The following is an 18,472-nucleotide window of genomic DNA, read 5'->3' as shown; positions in this document are numbered from 1 at the left end:
AACAAAACAAAACAAAATAAAGTTGATGAAAAAACAAACATACAAGAATAACCAAGAAAGTAATGAAAAACTACAAAGAGAAAACAGCCTTACCAGACATTAAAAATACTATGTATAGCCTCTATAATTAAATATAATCTGTGGTACAGATGCATGAATTCACTAGCAGATCACTGAAACAGGATAGAAAGTCCAGAATTAGACCCAAATATACATGGAAATTTAGTATATGACAAAAGTGGCAGCTCCAATCACTGAGTAAAGGTGGACTTTTTTTTTCTTCAGGTGACTTTTGAAACTGTGGTAAAATACACACAAAATAAAATTTACCTTTTTGGGGGAAGGGTTGTTTTACTTTAAGTTGTTTTATTTAAGCCCGACATGGGGCTTGAACTCATGACCCCGAGATCAAGAATTGCATGCTCTACCAACTGAGCTAGCCAGGCACCCCTAAAATTTACTATCTTAACCATTTTTTAGTACAGAGTCCAGCACATCAAGTACATTCACACTGCATGTAACCAATCTCCAGAACTCTTTTCCTCTTGAAAAACTGAAACCCTATAACCATTAAACAATAACTCCACACATACTCCTTTCTCCCCAGCCCCAGACAACCATCATTCTACTGTCTCTATATTCTGACTACTCTAAGTAGAATATAAGTAGAATCATACAGTATTTGTCTGTTCTATAATTGGCTTATTTCACTGAGCGTACTGGCCTCAGGGTTCATCCACGTTATAGCATGTGGCAGAACTTTTTTTCCTTCTTTAAGTCTGAATAATATTTCATTTTATGTATATGCCACACTTTGCTTACCCAAATTCATCTGTTAATGGACACATGGGTTGCTTCTACCCTTTGTAAACATGGGTGCCCAAATATCTCAAGACTCTGCTTTCAGTTCTTTCGAGTATATATCCAGAAGTGAATTGCTAAAGCATACGGTAAATCCATTTTTAATTTTCTGAGGAACTTCCATACTATTTTCCATGGTAGCTGTTCCATTTTATGTTCCCATCAACAACAGTGTACAAGGGTTCCAATTTTTCCACATCCTCACCAACACTTGTTATTTTCTCTTTTTCTTTCTTTTTTTTTTTGATAGATGCCTTCCTAAAAAATGTGAAGTGGTATCTCATTGTGATTGTCATTTTCATTTCCCTAATAATTAATAATGTTGAGCATCTTTTCATATGCTTGTTGGCCATTTGCATATCTTCTTTGGAGAAATGTCTATTGAAGTCCTTTATCCATTGTTAAATCAGGTTGTTTGTTTTTTGGTAGGAGTTCTTTATAGAGTCTAGATACTAACCCCTTAAGAGATATATGACTTATAAATATTTTCTCCCATTCCACAGGTTGTCTTTTCACTCTGTTGTTGGTGTCTTTTATAAGTTTTAAATTCTGATGCAGTCCAATTTACCTATTTTTATTTTTGGTACTTGTGCTTTTGGTATCAGATCCAAGAAATCTTTGCCAAATCCAATGTCATGAAGTGTCTTCCCTATTTTTTCTTCTAAGAGTTTTGTAGTTTTAGCCCTTAAATTTAGGTCTTTGATTCATTTGGGGATAATTTTTGTATATGATATCAAGTAAGGTCCAAGCTCATGCTTTTTCAAGTAGAAATCCAGTTTCCCCAAAATCATTTGTTGAAAAGGCTGCCAAGGGTCTTAGTACCCTTGTTGAAAATCATTTGCCTATACATACAAGGGTTTACTCTGGGCTTTTTATTGTATTCCACTGATTTACATAGCTGTCCTTATGCTAGTACCATACTGTTTGATTACTGAAGCTTTATAATAAGTATTGAAATTGAGAAGTGTGAGACCTCCAAGCCTTGTTTTCTTTCAAAATTCTTTTGGCTATTCAGGGTCCCTAGAGATTCTATATGAATTTTAGGATGGATTTTTCTGTTTCCATAAAAAACATCATTGGGATTTTGATAAGGATTGCATTGAATCTACATCTCACTTTGTGTATTTTAACAATGTTAAGTCTTCCAACCACGAACACAGGTTGTCCATCTATTTGTGTCTTCTTTAACTTCTTTCGGCAATGTTTTGTAGTTTTCAGCATACTATGTTTTGCCTCTCTGGTTAAGTTTATGCCTAAATATTTCATTCTTTTTCATGCTATCTTAAATGGAATCTTGTTAATTTCCTTTTAGAATTGTTCACTGTGTTAGTGTACAGAAATGCAACTGATTTTTGTGTACTGTCTTTTTATCCTGTAACTCTGCTGAATTTATCAGTTCTAACAGGTTTTTGTCTGCAAAATCTTTAGGATTTTCTACATATAAGATCTTACTGTCTATAAACAGAGATAATTTTGCTTCTTTTTCACAATTTAGATGCCTTTCATTTCTTTTTCTTGCCAAATTGCTCTAGCTAGGAATTCCAATACTATATTAAATCGAAGGAGTAAATGCAGACATCCCTGTCTTACTCCTGAACTTAGAAGAAAAGCTTTTAGTCGATCACCACTAAGTGTTGATATTAGCTGTGGGCTTTCCCTATATGGCCTTTATTTTGTTGAGGAGCTCTCCTCTGTTCTTAGTTTGTTGAATGTTTTTATTATGAAAGACTGTTGGATTCCCTCAAATGTTTTTCTGTACCAGTTAAAAGGATGAATTTTTAAAATTTTCTTTTAATGTTTATTTATTTTTGAGAGAGACAGAGACAGAATGCAAGTGGGTTAGGGGCAGAGAGAGAGGGAGACACAGAATCCGAAGGAGGCTCCAGGATCTGAGCTGTCAGCACAGAGCCCGACGCAGGGCTTGAACTCACAGACTTTGAGATCATGACCTGAGCTGAAGTTGGACGCTTAACCGACTGAGCCACCCAGGCACCCCAAAAAGATGAATTTTTAAATAAAGAGTGCTAGGTAGTCATTTTGGAAAAGAAAATTAGAGCCATATCTCACTCCAAACACAAGAATAAACTCCAAAGGATTAGAGAACTAGACGTTAAAAATGAAACAGGTATCCATCGATTTAACCAAGTGGCCAAGGTAAACATCACTAATGATAAAACACATTGACATGAACCCCTTGAAATGATACTCTATGAAAGAATGACACATCATGTCAGAGTCATGCAACAAAGAAAAACTGAAGACTACTGGAGAATAGAGAAAGCTAAATAGAAATAACAACTAAATGCAATGTGGGAACCTGGATAGGACCCTGGGCCAGAAAATGTTAGTGAAAAAAAAACTGATGAAATTCAAATATGGTCTGTAGTTTAGTTAACAATATTGTACCAATGTTAGTTTCTTGCTCTTAATAATTATACTATAATTACATAAAATGTTAACATTAGGGGAAATGGGCTGAGGGATACAATTAAACTCTCTATACAACTTTTACAACTTTCCTGTAAGTCTAAAATTAGTTCAAAATAAAAAGTATTTTTTTTAAAGAAACACAGCAGTAATTACACCATTAAGAGTGATAAGCATCAAAAGAACTAAATGTAGATGTGGTTAAAGGTAGTTTTACCAATCCATGCTGTTAGAGGTTAAGATAGTTCCCTGGGGGCTGAGGGGTTCATGAGTACAAAGGGATACTAGGGTGCCAATAATAGTCTGTTTCTGAATCTAGGGTGCTGGTTACGCAGCTGTTGCTTAGTTAGTGAAAAATGGCAGAATTTTAAAAATCAACCACCTTTCAATTAAAAGAATAGTTTTTTAAAAACATGATTTTAACTCTAGAGAATGGGACTAAAAATATGAAGAAAGCCTTTCTTTTAGAAAACTTTAAAATTGGTAACAGTTAAATATTAATGTAAGAAGTCAAAAAGTAAACCTGAGACCCTAAGCCCAGAAGAATCCAGAAAGCACAGTTGGCTGACTTTATTTCCTCACCCTTAGCCACCAGATCTCCTAGAACACACTCTTAAAACTAACAGTGGAGCGGGGGGAGGGGCGCCTCGGTGGCTCCGTTGGCTAAGGGTCCAACTCTTGGTTTTGGATCAGGTCATGATCTCACAATTTGTGAGTTTGAGCCCCACACTGGGCTCTGCACTGACAGTCTGGAGCCTGCTTGGGATTCTCTCTCTCTGTCCCTCTCATGCACTTGCTCGCTCTCTCTTTCTCTCTCTCTCAATAAATAAACTTAAAAAAAAAAAACACTAACAGTAAATAAAATAGGCAGTGTCTTAATGAGGACTATCAGACACATAATATTCACACACAGTAAGCACCAGAAAATGTAAACTATAGAAACTTCCAATACTGGACATACAAATATTACCAACCACAGACTGGTTAATTAAAATAGATGTAACTATTTAACTGCATAAAATTCATTGAAACAGCTTTAGCACAACATGAAAAACTGCTTCATATTCTGCCTATTGTTCTAGCAACCCTAGTAAATAATTACATGGTAGGCTGAAAATTATTCTAGAATCCCTTGAGGTAATTAAGATGATAAAAAATAATGAGGAAAAGTTTTACATAAAAGTAAGTTAAATTAATGTAATAGCTGCCTATTTTCACTCAAAGCCAATCTGAATCAAACTGTTTCTTTCCAGGGTGAAACTCTGGAGTGAATTTTACAGAAACAGGAATAAGTATTAATAAGTCAGAGACTTTTCATACTAAGACAGTAGATAAGACAGCCAATCTGAGCTCCATTCAGCAGTTTGTCAGAAGGCTTCGATATATGCCTAAAGTCAAAAAGAAAAAAATCTTTTTGTGCTATATTTTCTACTTTGATGAAAGGATACGTACTATCATTCTTATTTTCGAATACATTTATTTTCTTGTTGCATATTCAATTTACCAGACACAAAATGAATTAGCCACCATATCTGTGATTATGAACCACATGGTGCTCCTGTTCTGTGACTAACAATGAACACTGTCACTATTATTTGCTATTATATTTTTATTCTTCTTATTTTCTGAAAACACTTTTAGCCTTTTTCTCTTCTTTCATCACAAGGTCAAGATTTTGCATCGTTTCATTATACCCATTTTATCTTTTAGACTACATAATTTAATTTTTGAATAATTCAAAAGGACAGGTGACACAATATAGAACTCACAATAAAAGAAAATTTTTTATATTAAAAGAAGTTAGGTTCATGTCTTATCTAAGTGTGTAAATTTTTTTTAATTTTTTAAATGTTTATTTATTTTTTTGGGAGAGAGACAGAGTGTGAGGGGAGGGGCAGAGAGAGAGGGAGACACAGAACCTGAAGCAGGCTCCAGGCTCCAAGCTGTCAGTACAGAGCCTGACGTGGGGCTCGAACCCACAAACTGTAAGATCATAACCTGAACTGAAGTCGAAGGCTTAACCGACTGAGCCACCCAGGCGCCCCAGAAGTATGTACTTATTTTTATTCACAGCAAATAAGTCAGTATAATAGATTCCCATAGCTCATAATCATGATTTAACCAATTAACTGAAATACGGCTGAATTTAAAATATCTATCATAAACATTACACATAAAGAGAAACAAAACGTCTCTTTCTTAAAATATAGTAAAAGACCCGAATAGCCAAAGCAATCTGGAAAAAGAAAACCAAAGCAGAAGGCATCACAATCCCAGACTTCAAGCTATACTACAAAGCTGTAATCATCAAGACAGTATGGTACTGACACAAGAACAGACACTCAGATCAACGGAACAGAATAGAGAACCCAGAAATGGACCCACAAACCTATGGCCAACTAATCTTTGACAGAGCAGGAAAGAATATCCAATGGAATAAAGACAGTCTCTTCAGCAAGTGGTGCCGGGAAAACTGGACAGCGACATGCAGAAGAATGAACCTGGACCACTTTCTTACAAAAATAAACTCAAAATGGATGAAAGACCTCAATGTAAGACAGGAAGTCATTAAAATCCTCAAGGAGAAAGCAGGCAAAAACCTCTTTGATCTTGGCCACAGCAACTTCTTACTCAGCACGTCTCCGGAGGCAAGGGAAACAAAAGCAAAAATGAACTACTGGGACCTCATCAAAATAAAAAGCTTCTGCACAGTGAAGGAAACAATCAGCAAAACTAAAAGGCAACCGACAGAATGGGAGAAGATATTCACAAACAACATGTCAGATAAAGGGTTAGTACCCAAAATCTATAAAGAACTTATCAAACTCAACACCCAAACAACAAATGATCCAGTGAAGAAATGGACAAAAGACAGGAATAGACACTTCTCCAAAGAAGACATCCAAATGGCCAACTGACACATGAAAAAAAATGCTCCACATCACTCATCATCAGGGAAATACAAATCAAAACCACAGTGGGATACTACCTTACAGGTATCAGAATGGCTAACATTAACAACTCAGGCAACAACAGATGTTGGCGAGGATGCAGAGAAAGAGGATCTCTTTTGCATTGTTGGTGGGAATGCAAGCTGGTGCAGCCACTCTGGAAAACAGTATGGAGGTTCCTCAAAAAACTAAAAACAGAACTACCCTACAACCCAGCAATTGCACTACTAGGCATTTATCCAGGGGATACAGGTGTGCTGTTTTGAAGGGACACATGCACCCCCATGTTTATAGCAGCACTATCAACAATAGCCAAAGTATGGAAAGAGCCCAAATGTCCATCGATGGATGAATGGAGAAAGAAGATGTGGTATATATATACCATCGAGTATTACTAGGCAATCAAAAAGAATGAAATCTTTGCCATTTGCAACTACGTGGATGGAACTGGAAGGTATTATGCTAAGTGAAATTAGTCAGTCAGAGAAAGACAAAAAATCATACGACTTCAGTCATACGAGGACTTTAAGATACAAAACAGATGACCATAAGGGAAGGGAAACAAAAATAACATAAAAACAGGGAGGGGGACAAAACAGAAGAGACTCGTAAATATGGAGGACAAACTGAGGGTTACCAGAGGGGTTGTGGGAGGGGGGATGGGCTAAATGGGTAAGGGGCACTAAGGAATCTACTCCTGAAATCATTGTTGCACTATATGCTAACTAATTTGGATGTAAATTTTAAAAAATAAAACTACAAAAAAATAAAATAAAATAAAACATAGTAAAAGAAAAAATATATAGTAAAAGAGTGACACAGTGAAAGGATAATCAAAAAAAATGGCTAATTTTGAAGTCACTCACTTATATGTGGATGAATTCATAACACTCTAGAAAAAACAGAAACTATACTGGAAAGGCCCAACTAAGAAGCTATAAAGATTCTGGGCTCGGGCGCCTGGGTGGCTCAGTCAGTTGAGCCGCCGGCTTCAGCTCAGGTCATGATCTCACAGCTTGTGAGTTTGAGCCCTACATCGGGCTCTGTGCTGACAGTTCAGAGCCTGGAGCCTGCTTTAGATTCTGTGTCTCCCTCTCTCTCTGCCCCTCCCCCACTCATGTTCTGTCTCTGTCTCAAAAATAAATAAAAACATATAAAAAAAATTAAAAAAAAAAAGATTCTGGGCTCTTGAATGTTACAGGCGTAAAACAGTATGTTAGCAAGGCAATACAGTGAAGCAGCTAGCATTACAGTCCTACAGATTCATGTTTCAGCCCCAGCTCTGCCATTACTGCTTTTCTGATCCCAGTAAAGCAACCTGTGTCCTTATCTGTAAAATGAAAGACAATAAAATCTATCTCATACACTTTGGGGGAAGTTTAAATGAGATCCTTATCACATAGTAGGTATTGGGTAAAGTAAGCCATTAGGAATTCATAATGAACACAAAGTACCCAGATTATGGATCTTTATCTTCTTACTTAATCCTAAAAAAATATATCATGGTCTTTTATATTTTTCAGATTATGAGGAATGGCCTTGTAAACAAGATTTAATTTTTCTCAATGAGCTGCTTATATTAACAGAATCTCTTATTTTCTTTACTTACTATGATCTCTCTCACATCTCTCTTGGAATCTCCTTGTTATAAGGAAGAAGTGTTTTGCATGTAGAGATCCCTTTCGAAAAATTCATTTCCTTAACATTATTTCACATGCTTTTTGCTTAGCATTTCAGTTTCTTGAAATTTATTCTTATTTTTTGTCACTTGTGTCAAGAGAAGAAACTCAATTGTTTTGAACTCTTTCCCTAGAGCATAACTTCAACTAACCTACATAACTAGTAACTCAAAAGAGATCTTTCTCAGAGTTGTAGTATCTGATATTCCAGATTACCTCGAGAATAGCAATAACAGTAAAAGATACAATAACAATAAAAGAAAATAATTTGATTTGGGAAGAGAGAATAGTAGCTATGTTTACAACAACCATGACACAGTATGTCTGAGACAATATGAACTTAAAAGCAAAATTTCAGGCAGAATGTTAGTATCAGTAAAAATTTTATTGCTTTTCATACTTAATGATGCAACTTTTCACACAGAGTTTCAGTTTATGTTTCTTGTAATGCCTGCACAAATTACCTGTTTTTCTATTATTCTGTTACCTACAAACACTGATTTATTCAACTTAAAAATACATAATCAATCATTAGGCTTACAAAATTTTTCTAGTTGTATAGATTTTATAGCTAAAAATGTATCAATTAGTGCAGAATTACCTACCTGACAGGTTTTTCAAACACTTATTAACCTAGAAATCACTTTATTGACCATCATTTGTTACTTGTATATGTTATTACAGCAACTGCTTATCATCACCTTTCTTTCCTTTGAAGAGCATTTAATAAATCCTTCTTTTTTATACTTAGTTTTATATTACCACCACAATTTCAAGGATGCTGTGAAGAAAAACTTAATAAATTGATTTTTTAAGTGTCCACTCTGAAGTGGACTATAAGAGAAGTTAGTGCTACCAGTTTTTTGGATGTCTTTTTTTTGGGGGGGAGGGGGAGGTCTGTCATTGTGTACTTCAGAGGATGGAGCCTCTGAGAAGTAGGAATAGGTTTATATAACCACTTTTCTGCTTTTATTTATTTATTTTTATTTTCTTACCTTTTTATTGAAGTATAGTTGACACACAAGGTTACATTAGTTTCAGGTAGATAACATAGTGACTCAACATCTCTATATGTTATGCTGTTCTCACCACAAGTAAAACTACCATCTGTCACCATAATTATAGTTCCACTGACCATATTGCCTATGCTTACTCATATACCTGTACCTCCCACTCACCTTCACCCCCTTTTGCCCATCCCCCATTCCCCTTCTCCTTCTAGTTTTGATTAAATATTTTATTTTGGCAGTTCTGAAATACATACTATTTTCCCACATTTACAGGTTTGCCATTTTACAATCTGATTTAACTCAACTAGAATTGAATTGGCCACTTTAACAAACACATCCTTAAGTAACAACATACTTGGCTCTTTTTAAAGTAAGATGGAGTCTGTTAAAAACTTATTATGCTTATTATGCTTATGAGTATTAAAAAAAAAGATTTCTGGTTCTTCAAATACTTTCATCTATTCTATCTTTCCCTGCATTTAGAATTCTTGAAGGGCTGAGTTTGTATCATGTTCCTTTGTCAACTCAGTGCCTACAGTGTCCATAACATAGTAATCACTCCATTATCTGTCTACTAAGTGACTCACACAAAGACCAGCCGGTGGAGAGCCACCATCTCTCCATGCCTATCTGCCTGATGGTTCATATCATCCCTAAGAATAAGAAAAGTTAAAAAGGTGGAGGGGGGTTGAATTTAAAAGGACAATAAACAGAACAAGCTAAGGAAGTTGGGAATTACTCAAAGTCAGAAACTGAATTATTCCAATGAAGAAGAAAAGACTTTAAAGAGATCCATGCATTTAATTTTTTTCAAATGTTTATTTATTTTGAGAAAGAAATAAAGAGAGAGAGAGAGACAGCACCAGTGGGGGAGGGGAAGAGAGAGGGAGACACACAATCCCAAGCAGGCATCCATGCATTTTGTTTTATTATTTTTTTTAATGTTTGTTTACTTTTGAGAAAGAGACTGAGCACAAGTCTCACGAACCACTAAGATCATGATCTGAGCCGAAGTTGGGTGCTTAACTGACTGAGCCACCCAGGCACCCTGAGATCCATGCATTTTTAAAAATAAGGATGCCAAGGGCTATAATGCTTAAGCATTAGAAACAAAAAAAAAGATTAGAATAAAGAAGGTCAATAGGAAGCTACTTCTGCTGTCCAGAGAAGAAGGCCCGGGCTATGATAACAACAGTAGTAACGGAGAGAAATGGATGTGGATTATTCCTTTGCTTTAGCCATCTCTATTAAGAAACATTCTCTCAGATTGGATGGGGTGAAACAAACACTGGCATTCTGTGTAAAAGGGGCATTTAATAAATTTAATCAATGAGTTAATGAAAACCAAAGCTCAATATGAATGAGAAGATTAGAGAGAGTTCCTAACTGTTCCAAGTAAACTTTCAATAAGGTATATCGCTCCAGATGAAATTTCCACACAGCTACTGGCAACTGTTCAGAAACTATGGAAAGCAGGAGAGGTTACCATAAGACTAAAGACAAGATATGTAGTACTGCTCGTCAAAAAAGGAGAAAGGTTGGGGCGCCTGGGTGGCGCAGTCGGTTAAGCGTCCGACTTCAGCCAGGGCACGATCTCACGGTCTGTGAGTTCGAGCCCCGCATCAGGCTCTGGGCTGATGGCTCGGAGCCTGGAGCCTGCTTCTGATTCTGTGTCTCCCTCTCTCTCTGCCCCTCCCCCATTCATGCTCTGTCTCTCTCTGTCCCAAAAATAAATAAAAAACGTTGAAAAAAAAAAATTTTTTTTTAAAAATAAAAAATAAAAAAAAAAAAAGGAGAAAGGTGACCCTGCCAACTATCGATCATTGAAGTTAAATGTAACTCTAGACAAGATTCTAGAATCATTACCAAGAGAAGTTTGAACACAGAAAAAGATAGTAGCCATCATACACTACTGGAAACCAGTGTAGTGGTTACGGACAAATAATGACAGATTAGTGCTCTTTTCCTGACAGTTACTGAACTGATAGGATTTTTTTTTTAATAAAGTATATAAAATTATTTGAGTTTTAGGAAGGCAATTATTAAAGTTTCTTATATATTCCTTGTGAAAACTTGGAAATATCTGAGGTGAATAATGTTAAATTAGCTGGATTTCTAACTGTCTGAACAACTTGAACCAAAGAATTAATTAGTTTTTTTTATCACCCTTAAGAGAGGTCACTAGCAGAGCAAGAGCTCTGTTCTTGGCCCTGCCTACTCAACATTTTAATAAGATCTGCAGGAAGGCAATATCAGCATTATCACACTTACAGTTTACCAAATCTATTGATAAATAAATAAGCCCACACATATCATATGACCAAATCAGTTTTTTAAAAAAAATTTAACTTTATTTATTTATTTTTGAGAGAGAGAGAAAGAGAGAGAGAGAGAGCATGCAAGAGAGTGCACGTGCACGCACAAGCAAGGGAAGAGCAGAAAGAGAGAATCCCAAGCAGCCTCCATACTGTCTGCGCAGAGCCCAATGCAAGGTTTGATCTCAGAAACAGTGAGATCAAGAGTCAGACACTTAACAGATTGAGCCGCCCAGGTGCCCCCAAATCAGTTATTTTTTAAGTCAACAGAATATAACCAGTCTGACAAGATAAAGTTTAATATGGATAAATATAAAGCCCTACCAAAAAAACACTCTATTAAAGAATTGGAAGAACATAAACAAAACAACTCAAGAATTTTAGTTGACTACAAAATCAGTAATAATGGGTACTGTATACAGCATTTAAATGTCAGGGACCGTTCTAAATATTTTATATATCTTTCATTCATTCCTTGTAACAATCCTATGAGATAGGCACTATTATAAATCCCATTTTACAGATGAGAAAACTGTGGCCTAAAAAATGTTTACATAATTTACTCAAGGTCAACCAGCTGATAAACTGTAGAGCTAGGCTTTAAACCCAGGCAGGCTAGCTCCAGAGTCTGTCTTCGCCAGGACATTATTTTGAATTAACAGTGCAATATGGTTGTCAAAGAAACAACCAGTATGGAGGTTAATCTTAAAGTATATGATTTAAAATCAGAGAGGTAACTTACGGTCTTCTCTACAGGTTAATATCTAGGAGTATCACACTTTTAACAAGAATACGGACGAACTCAAACAAATCCACAAATAAGGCATCAGTATTGTGAGAAGACTCAAATCAAACCAACAAAATGATTAGAAGAGGTTAAGGACAGAATATTTTGTCTAGAGAAGAAAAGAATTAATGGGACTATAATAAGTATCTTCAAATATTTGAAAACCCACTAATGGAAGAGAGAACTAGAACCAGTGAGAATGTAATTTCTGATTCAGCAAAGGAAATCATATTATAAAAACTGGAGTTGTCCAAATACTTTTGCCTCAGAAACTAGATAACTATGAATCTTCTCTCCAGAAAAATACACAAGTACATATAATTTTGCATAAAATTACAAGAGTTCACAAATCTACTTTTAAATCCCCACCCCTAGAGTAATATATCCCAGATCAAAATGGAAAGGATTCAAGAAAAGGCAAGTATATTTAATAATCTTTAAAATTCATTACAACTTACAATTCTATTATCTAAAAAACTCTCAACTCTATGCTTTCTAGTTTCTTCTGAGATCCATCATAATGCACATTGCAATAAGAGTTTAAACTATGATGACAAGGCCAGAAAAAAAGTGAAATCAAATTTGCCAAGTGACAATATAAACTTGACTGTGAGTAAATTCATACATATATGGCTTATAATTTAACCTTTTAAAAAAATACCTAAGTTTAAAGATTAAAAAAAAATATGCTAATGTACTACTCTCTATATAATATTTAAGGCCCAAATTAGCAATTTCCCCCCTCTGCTTTTAAAATTTCATTTTAAACTCTCCCTTTCTATCCTTTGTTCTGGGTTAACTGTTAAGATTGACAGACAAAGAAACAATAAACTAGAAGTCAGAATATTTAGGTTCTAATTTACTACCTTTGCCATGAATTTGATTTTTGCTTAGTTTGTTTCCTCACTGTGTTCCAAAAACTTTCAAATATCTAAAAAGGACTTTAAATATACTGTTTTGCAATGTAAATATAAATAAGTCATCCATTTTTTACAAAACATAAATTATCAACAGCCAGAAAACAAAGCCAGTCTTCCTATCATGTTTAAGGGGAAAAAAAAAAAAAAAAAAGAAAAGAAAAAGAAAATGTGCATTCACATTTCAATTCCTAATTATAAAAAACAATCTTTGAATCCTTTAGGGTATCTTTTAGTGTATAATTTTCATCCACAAATGCTTCTCACATTAAGGATAAACATCTGTACATGCAATTTCAAGCTATATTGAGAGCACATAACTCAGTTAAGATTTTTGGCTGCCAGGGAAAAACTTGAAGGTGCCAGTTGGACTACATATTTAAAAGAGTTGGGAGAAAGTTACATGATCACAGAATGGTAATATGAAGCATTACACACTTGAAAATTGTTTTCCCTCTTAAACAACTAGAAATAACGAGAACCCAAAAGTAAGTTTAATAAGTGTTTGGCCTTTATTAAATACAGGTGCCACATTGCTGCAACTCTACCGCCAAAACAGTGCTACAGACACCATGTCTGCCAGTAGACTAGACTCTAGTTCCAGGCACAAGATGTTCCAAGAAATAACAAAAGCATCCAGAGCCAGTACATAGGGTGGGTCTAGGCATTTGATTTTTTTCTCCTGGTGCTACTTGAGAATGGACACTACTATTAAAGATTTATTACAGTAACAGGACAGTGATAAAGCTTTAGCTAAATTATAGGCTAACCAAGGAAATGGAAAAGCAACATGGGATGTCAGATCAACTAAGTTCCTTTTACATTTAACTTTGAACACAGACTGGGTCATGATTACACTGTACAGAGGACAGATGAATAACTGTAACTATATTTATTAGGTGAAGATAATTTCAGACCATTAAGAGAAAAGGAGAGTGGCCCAGAAAAAATTAGGCTATAGAAGTCAAATGAAAAGACACAAAACTAAGATTTAGGGGAGAAAGGGGAAGGAAGAGAATGAGCTAACTAACTTACTAAAAAGAGAGCAAATAAGTGGGACAGGGAGCCTTAGCCCTAGGAGACTGAATGAGGAAGAGAAACGTATCAAAGGCTCAAAGGGAGCTTCAGCAGTAAATATGGAAAGGGATGAGCCTGTTAACTGTTTCAACAGAAAAAGAGAAACAACGCGGGGCACTTTTCTGAACGGGCATTCATGGAAGGCCATTATAAAAATGCCTAACTCATGCAGGGCACTTAATATGTGGTGCGCCGTTCCAAATGCATTCCACAGATTAGTCCATTTACTCCTCAAAACACCCGTAATAGGCAGTGACTACTATTTTACAGATGAAGCTGAGACCACACAATGCAAGATAACACAAGCTGGTACCAGTGACTGAGCGCTCATCCACTTAGCTGAACCGTCTCTCTCAGAGATCCTACAAAACCTTTATACTTTTCTGTGGAGAGGATTTGGCTCTCTGGAATTTCTCAAAGGAGTCTGGGCCCCAAAAGCGATCCTCTACTTTAAAGAAAAGTTCCCTTCTGCGGGATAGGAGGTTCTTTCAAGTTCAAAGCTTTAGAACTCTGAAATACACCTGGTAGAAACAGATGGAGGCGTGTGACTCATGAAAGGCTGAAAAGTCAGAAAACCAGACTTAGAAGCCATCGTTCTGCCCTGAAGACCTGCAGAGACCGAGAAAGTAGAAAGCAGCCCTTCCTCTCTTCCACGAGGCATGACACGGGGACGTTGCCTCCTCCCAATCTGCTGTGTGTGTATGGGGCGGGGGAGGGGGGCTCGCCGGTTTCCGACTCCCCCCAGACACTCAGGGGTTACTCGGCCAGGCCTGGGAGAACGCGTGGGAATAAACAGATGGAACTCGCGGTAACGAGGGGGCCCCGAGGCGAAGGGAGGGAAACCTGCCCAGGAACACGCCGGGCCGGGTCCAGAGGCCCTCGGCACGCGGCCCCGCGCCCTCGCCCTGGACCTTACCGCCGCTCGGCTGCAGAGGACGAGGCGGCCTCTCAGGGTTGTTCTTCCGAGCCTGGGGCGCGGCTTCGGCGCCGCCGCTCCTGTGCCGCCCGCGTTAGGCGGCGTCTGGGTCCCGGCGGATACACACTCGGGGCAGGGGTGGGCGATCCGCGGCCTGCCCAGGGGAGGCCCTGGAGTTCGAGGCCGTGGGACGCCGACCGTGCTTGCGCCTGCGAGCCTGCCCAAAAAGGAAGGGTCAGAGCGCGGCCGCGTGCCGAGCAGCAGTGGTTGCTGCAGCCTAGATCACAGGCTGCTTCGTCCGCCCTCACCCAACCCTGCCACTGCCCCGCTTCCCCCGCGCAAGCTTTGGCGGCGGAGCAGCACGGTGGGTGCCGATTGGCTCCCGGATGTGTGACGTAAGGCGCCGGTCCCTACGGATTGGCCAGGTCGGCGGTGCGTGCAAGGAGTAAACAAACCCCGCCCCCAGGCTTCCCAAAGAGGGGAGGGGGCCGCTAGGTGAAGGGGCGGGACCTCAAGCAACCCAGTCCCAGCCTTGGGTGCTCACAGGAGCTTCCCAGTGGGCGCCCCGCGCTGACACCAACACTCAGTTCCCCGGCCGCCTGCGGGGCGGGCTGCAGGCCTGAGGCCTAAAATTTATAGACACGCCCTTTTCCCCTTCCTTTACCTCGGGCTTGGGTCGGAATCTTGACTTTTCCATCCAACCCCATCCCCCAGGCTCGAAGCAGGAAAACCCCATGTGTCTTGGAAAAGGGGGAACTAAGGTGGTAACATCTGGGTCCCCAGGCCTTTGCTGGCTCACCCCTGGGGAGCAGCGAGGAGCGGGGTGGGGAGGAATAACTCTGAGGCACGTGTGGGGCACCCTGAAATTAATTATTCAGACAATGGGTTAGGGACCCCTGGGGATGTGAGTTCTTCAATATCCGGGCAAGCAAGATCCACACCAGGCCAGGTCACCATGTCACTTAGAAGCTAAAGAGAAAATTGCGGCCCACACTCCCAAATACCCATACATTTTGTTCAAAAATGAGAACACTCTGCCTATTAATTCAGCGCATGTGTGAAAAATCACCTATGAGCTTACATTCTAGTGAGTTGGGAAAGAAAATACGCAAAAGAAATAAGCAAAATGTAAACTATTACATGCTGATAGGTGCTATGGGGCGGGGGGGAATAAGCAGAGAAAGTGTTTGAGGAATGACTTTTTATTAAATAGGGTGCTCAGGGAAGGCAGAAAAGATGCCATTTAAGGAAACACCTAAAGGAGGTGAGGGAGGTGAGAGAGTACCTTTGGACTTTTCTCTGGGGTGGGGTGGAGACAATTTCTGCATAATTGTACATAGATAAACTCCTAGGAGTTCAAGAATGCCAAATACAGTACTCCTCCTCAGACTGATTCTAAAATGCAAAAGCCCCAGTGGAGTGATTACCGAGCATTTTCCAGTAAAAAATCAATAGGATTAGTCTAGTTTTGACAGAAATGTTATTAACGTTTCAAGTTAACGAATACTTTTCAAACACTCTATGCATGATACAAAAATGAGCAAGACAGAGAAAAAAAAAAACAACCCTCCACCCTCAAGGAACTCAAGTCTATCAGGGGAAATGGATTGTAAACCACTTCACTACAATGTGTAAATCACGATAGACACATGTACTAATGCGAATAAGATGGGTGGATGTTATTAAGGAGCTGTAACTTTCGCAGGATTTACCTATTGTGAAAATTCAGTGCTTAATTTTGGAGGAGGGCTATGGCTATTAGGGATTCTCTAATCTCTTTATAAGTTTCTAAAATGAGAGTCTGAAAACAATATTAAGTTGAACCGTATGAATTGCTAATATTTGGCAATTTTCATATGGCTCAACTTACTCTTATAAAGTTAATATAAGGATTTGCTCTGTAATATATATATGTAGTAAGTGTTCAATAAATGATGGCAATTATGATCAATAGATAATACTGCTTTTGAAAAAAACTATTTAAAAGTCAATGTTTCTTCCAGCACTATGAAATAAAATGGGCAGTGAAAGTTTCAAATTTTCCATATACTGGTTTGATCTAGCTGTGAATTTCCATGACCTAATCAGGGTATGCTGTAAAAGACACTAAATGCTAGTTTCACAGCAGGCCAAGAAATTCAGAATAAGGAACAGCTTGGTTTTGAAGCCAAAAACTGAAAATTCTCCAGAACAGAATAAATTGTCAAGTTGCCTCTGGGAGGAAAATTCATGTAAATCAATTTTTCGTTCCCACTCACAGTTCCAATTTAGCAATTTGCACAACAGTCAGCTCTCTTCCTTCTCTTTTCCCCATTAAGGGATCTTATTTCCTTTGAAAAGGAAAATAAAGCTTCCACTATCTCCCATGCCAGAGAGTAGATGTCTGAAATATGACAGAACACATATTGATTCTGCAAACACTTATTAAGCACTTATTGTATGCCAAGAACAGTGCAAGGCTTTGGAAATACACATATAAGTGCCCAAAGAGCTCCATTCACGGGTATTCCTTGTGCTTGGAATAATCCCCCAGTTCACCCACATCTCACCTACATATATGCCTTCTCATCTAAGCTGAGATTACTTTCCTCTGACTTCCCATCTCCAGCTCTAAAATTTTTTGCTTTCTAACATTCACCAAACTCGTCATTACTCATTTAGTATCTGTATTTTGGAAGCTCCTTGATATTCTGATTCATGTCATCCTATTCACTACCCTTTCCTCAGTGCTCAAGGGAAGCTCTATTTGAGAGAGAGAGCGCGCGCGACCAGGGGAGGGCCAGAGAGAGAGGGAGATACAAGAATCACTTAGAGATCTTATTAAAATTCAGACTCTGAGTCAGTAGATCTGATGTGGGGTATAGAGTCAGCCTTTCCAACCAGCTTCCACCTGGTGCTGGTGCTGCTACACCAAACATCACACTTTGAGTAACAGGTCCTTTGATGACACCTTTTTATTATACAAAAAGATCTGTGGTTGTCTGGACGGTTGCAGATATGACTTTTTTTAAACAGCATCCTGTTTTCACACCTAATCCATCCAGTGACTGACAAAAGAAATAACACTTAAAAATGTATTAAATCAAGACCTTGTCTTCCAGAAACTGTCCTATTATGTACAGTTTAATCACGTTAATAGGGCACAGGAGAATCTAAGCCTTGGAATTTTCTCAGCCAGGGACACAACCTTCTTTTCAGTTCATTTCTGGAATGACTTGGTTAGGCCAGTGGAAGGATTTCACAGTCACTCTTTTTTTATTTATTTATTTTTAACGTTTATTTATTTTTGAGACAGAGAGAGACAGAGCATAAATGGGGGAGGGTCAGAGAGAGGGAGACACAGAATCCGAAATAGGCTCCAGGCTCTGATCTGTCAGCAAAGAGCCTGATGCGGGGCTCGAACTCACGGACCGCAAGATCATGACCTTAGCTGAAGTCGGACGCCCAACTGACTGAGCCACCCAGGCTCCCCCACAGCCACTCTTAATAAAAGTAACCACTTCTTAGTATCAAACCTAAAATCTTTTTATGA

At 38.2% G+C, this 18,472-nt stretch overlaps 1 protein-coding gene across 2 annotated transcripts in view; it reads right to left on the bottom strand.

Annotated features, from left to right (window-relative positions):
* Nucleotides 1-15,280, bottom strand: part of TFDP2 (transcription factor Dp-2) — a 177,390-nt gene extending 162,110 nt beyond the window's left edge. For both annotated transcript variants that reach the window (XM_003992044.5, XM_045037495.1), the window contains exon 1: nt 14,941-15,280. The gene's annotated coding sequence lies outside the window, so the exon portion shown is untranslated. The remainder of the gene's footprint in view (nt 1-14,940) is intronic.
* Between the last annotated feature and the right edge of the window lie 3,192 nt (nt 15,281-18,472).

The sequence above is a fragment of the Felis catus genome, chromosome C2, assembly GCF_018350175.1.
Source record: "Felis catus isolate Fca126 chromosome C2, F.catus_Fca126_mat1.0, whole genome shotgun sequence".
Lineage (NCBI taxonomy): Eukaryota > Metazoa > Chordata > Mammalia > Carnivora > Felidae > Felis > Felis catus.
The sequence above is the reverse complement of the archived record's forward strand: the minus strand, read 5'-3'. Positions and strand labels throughout refer to the sequence as shown.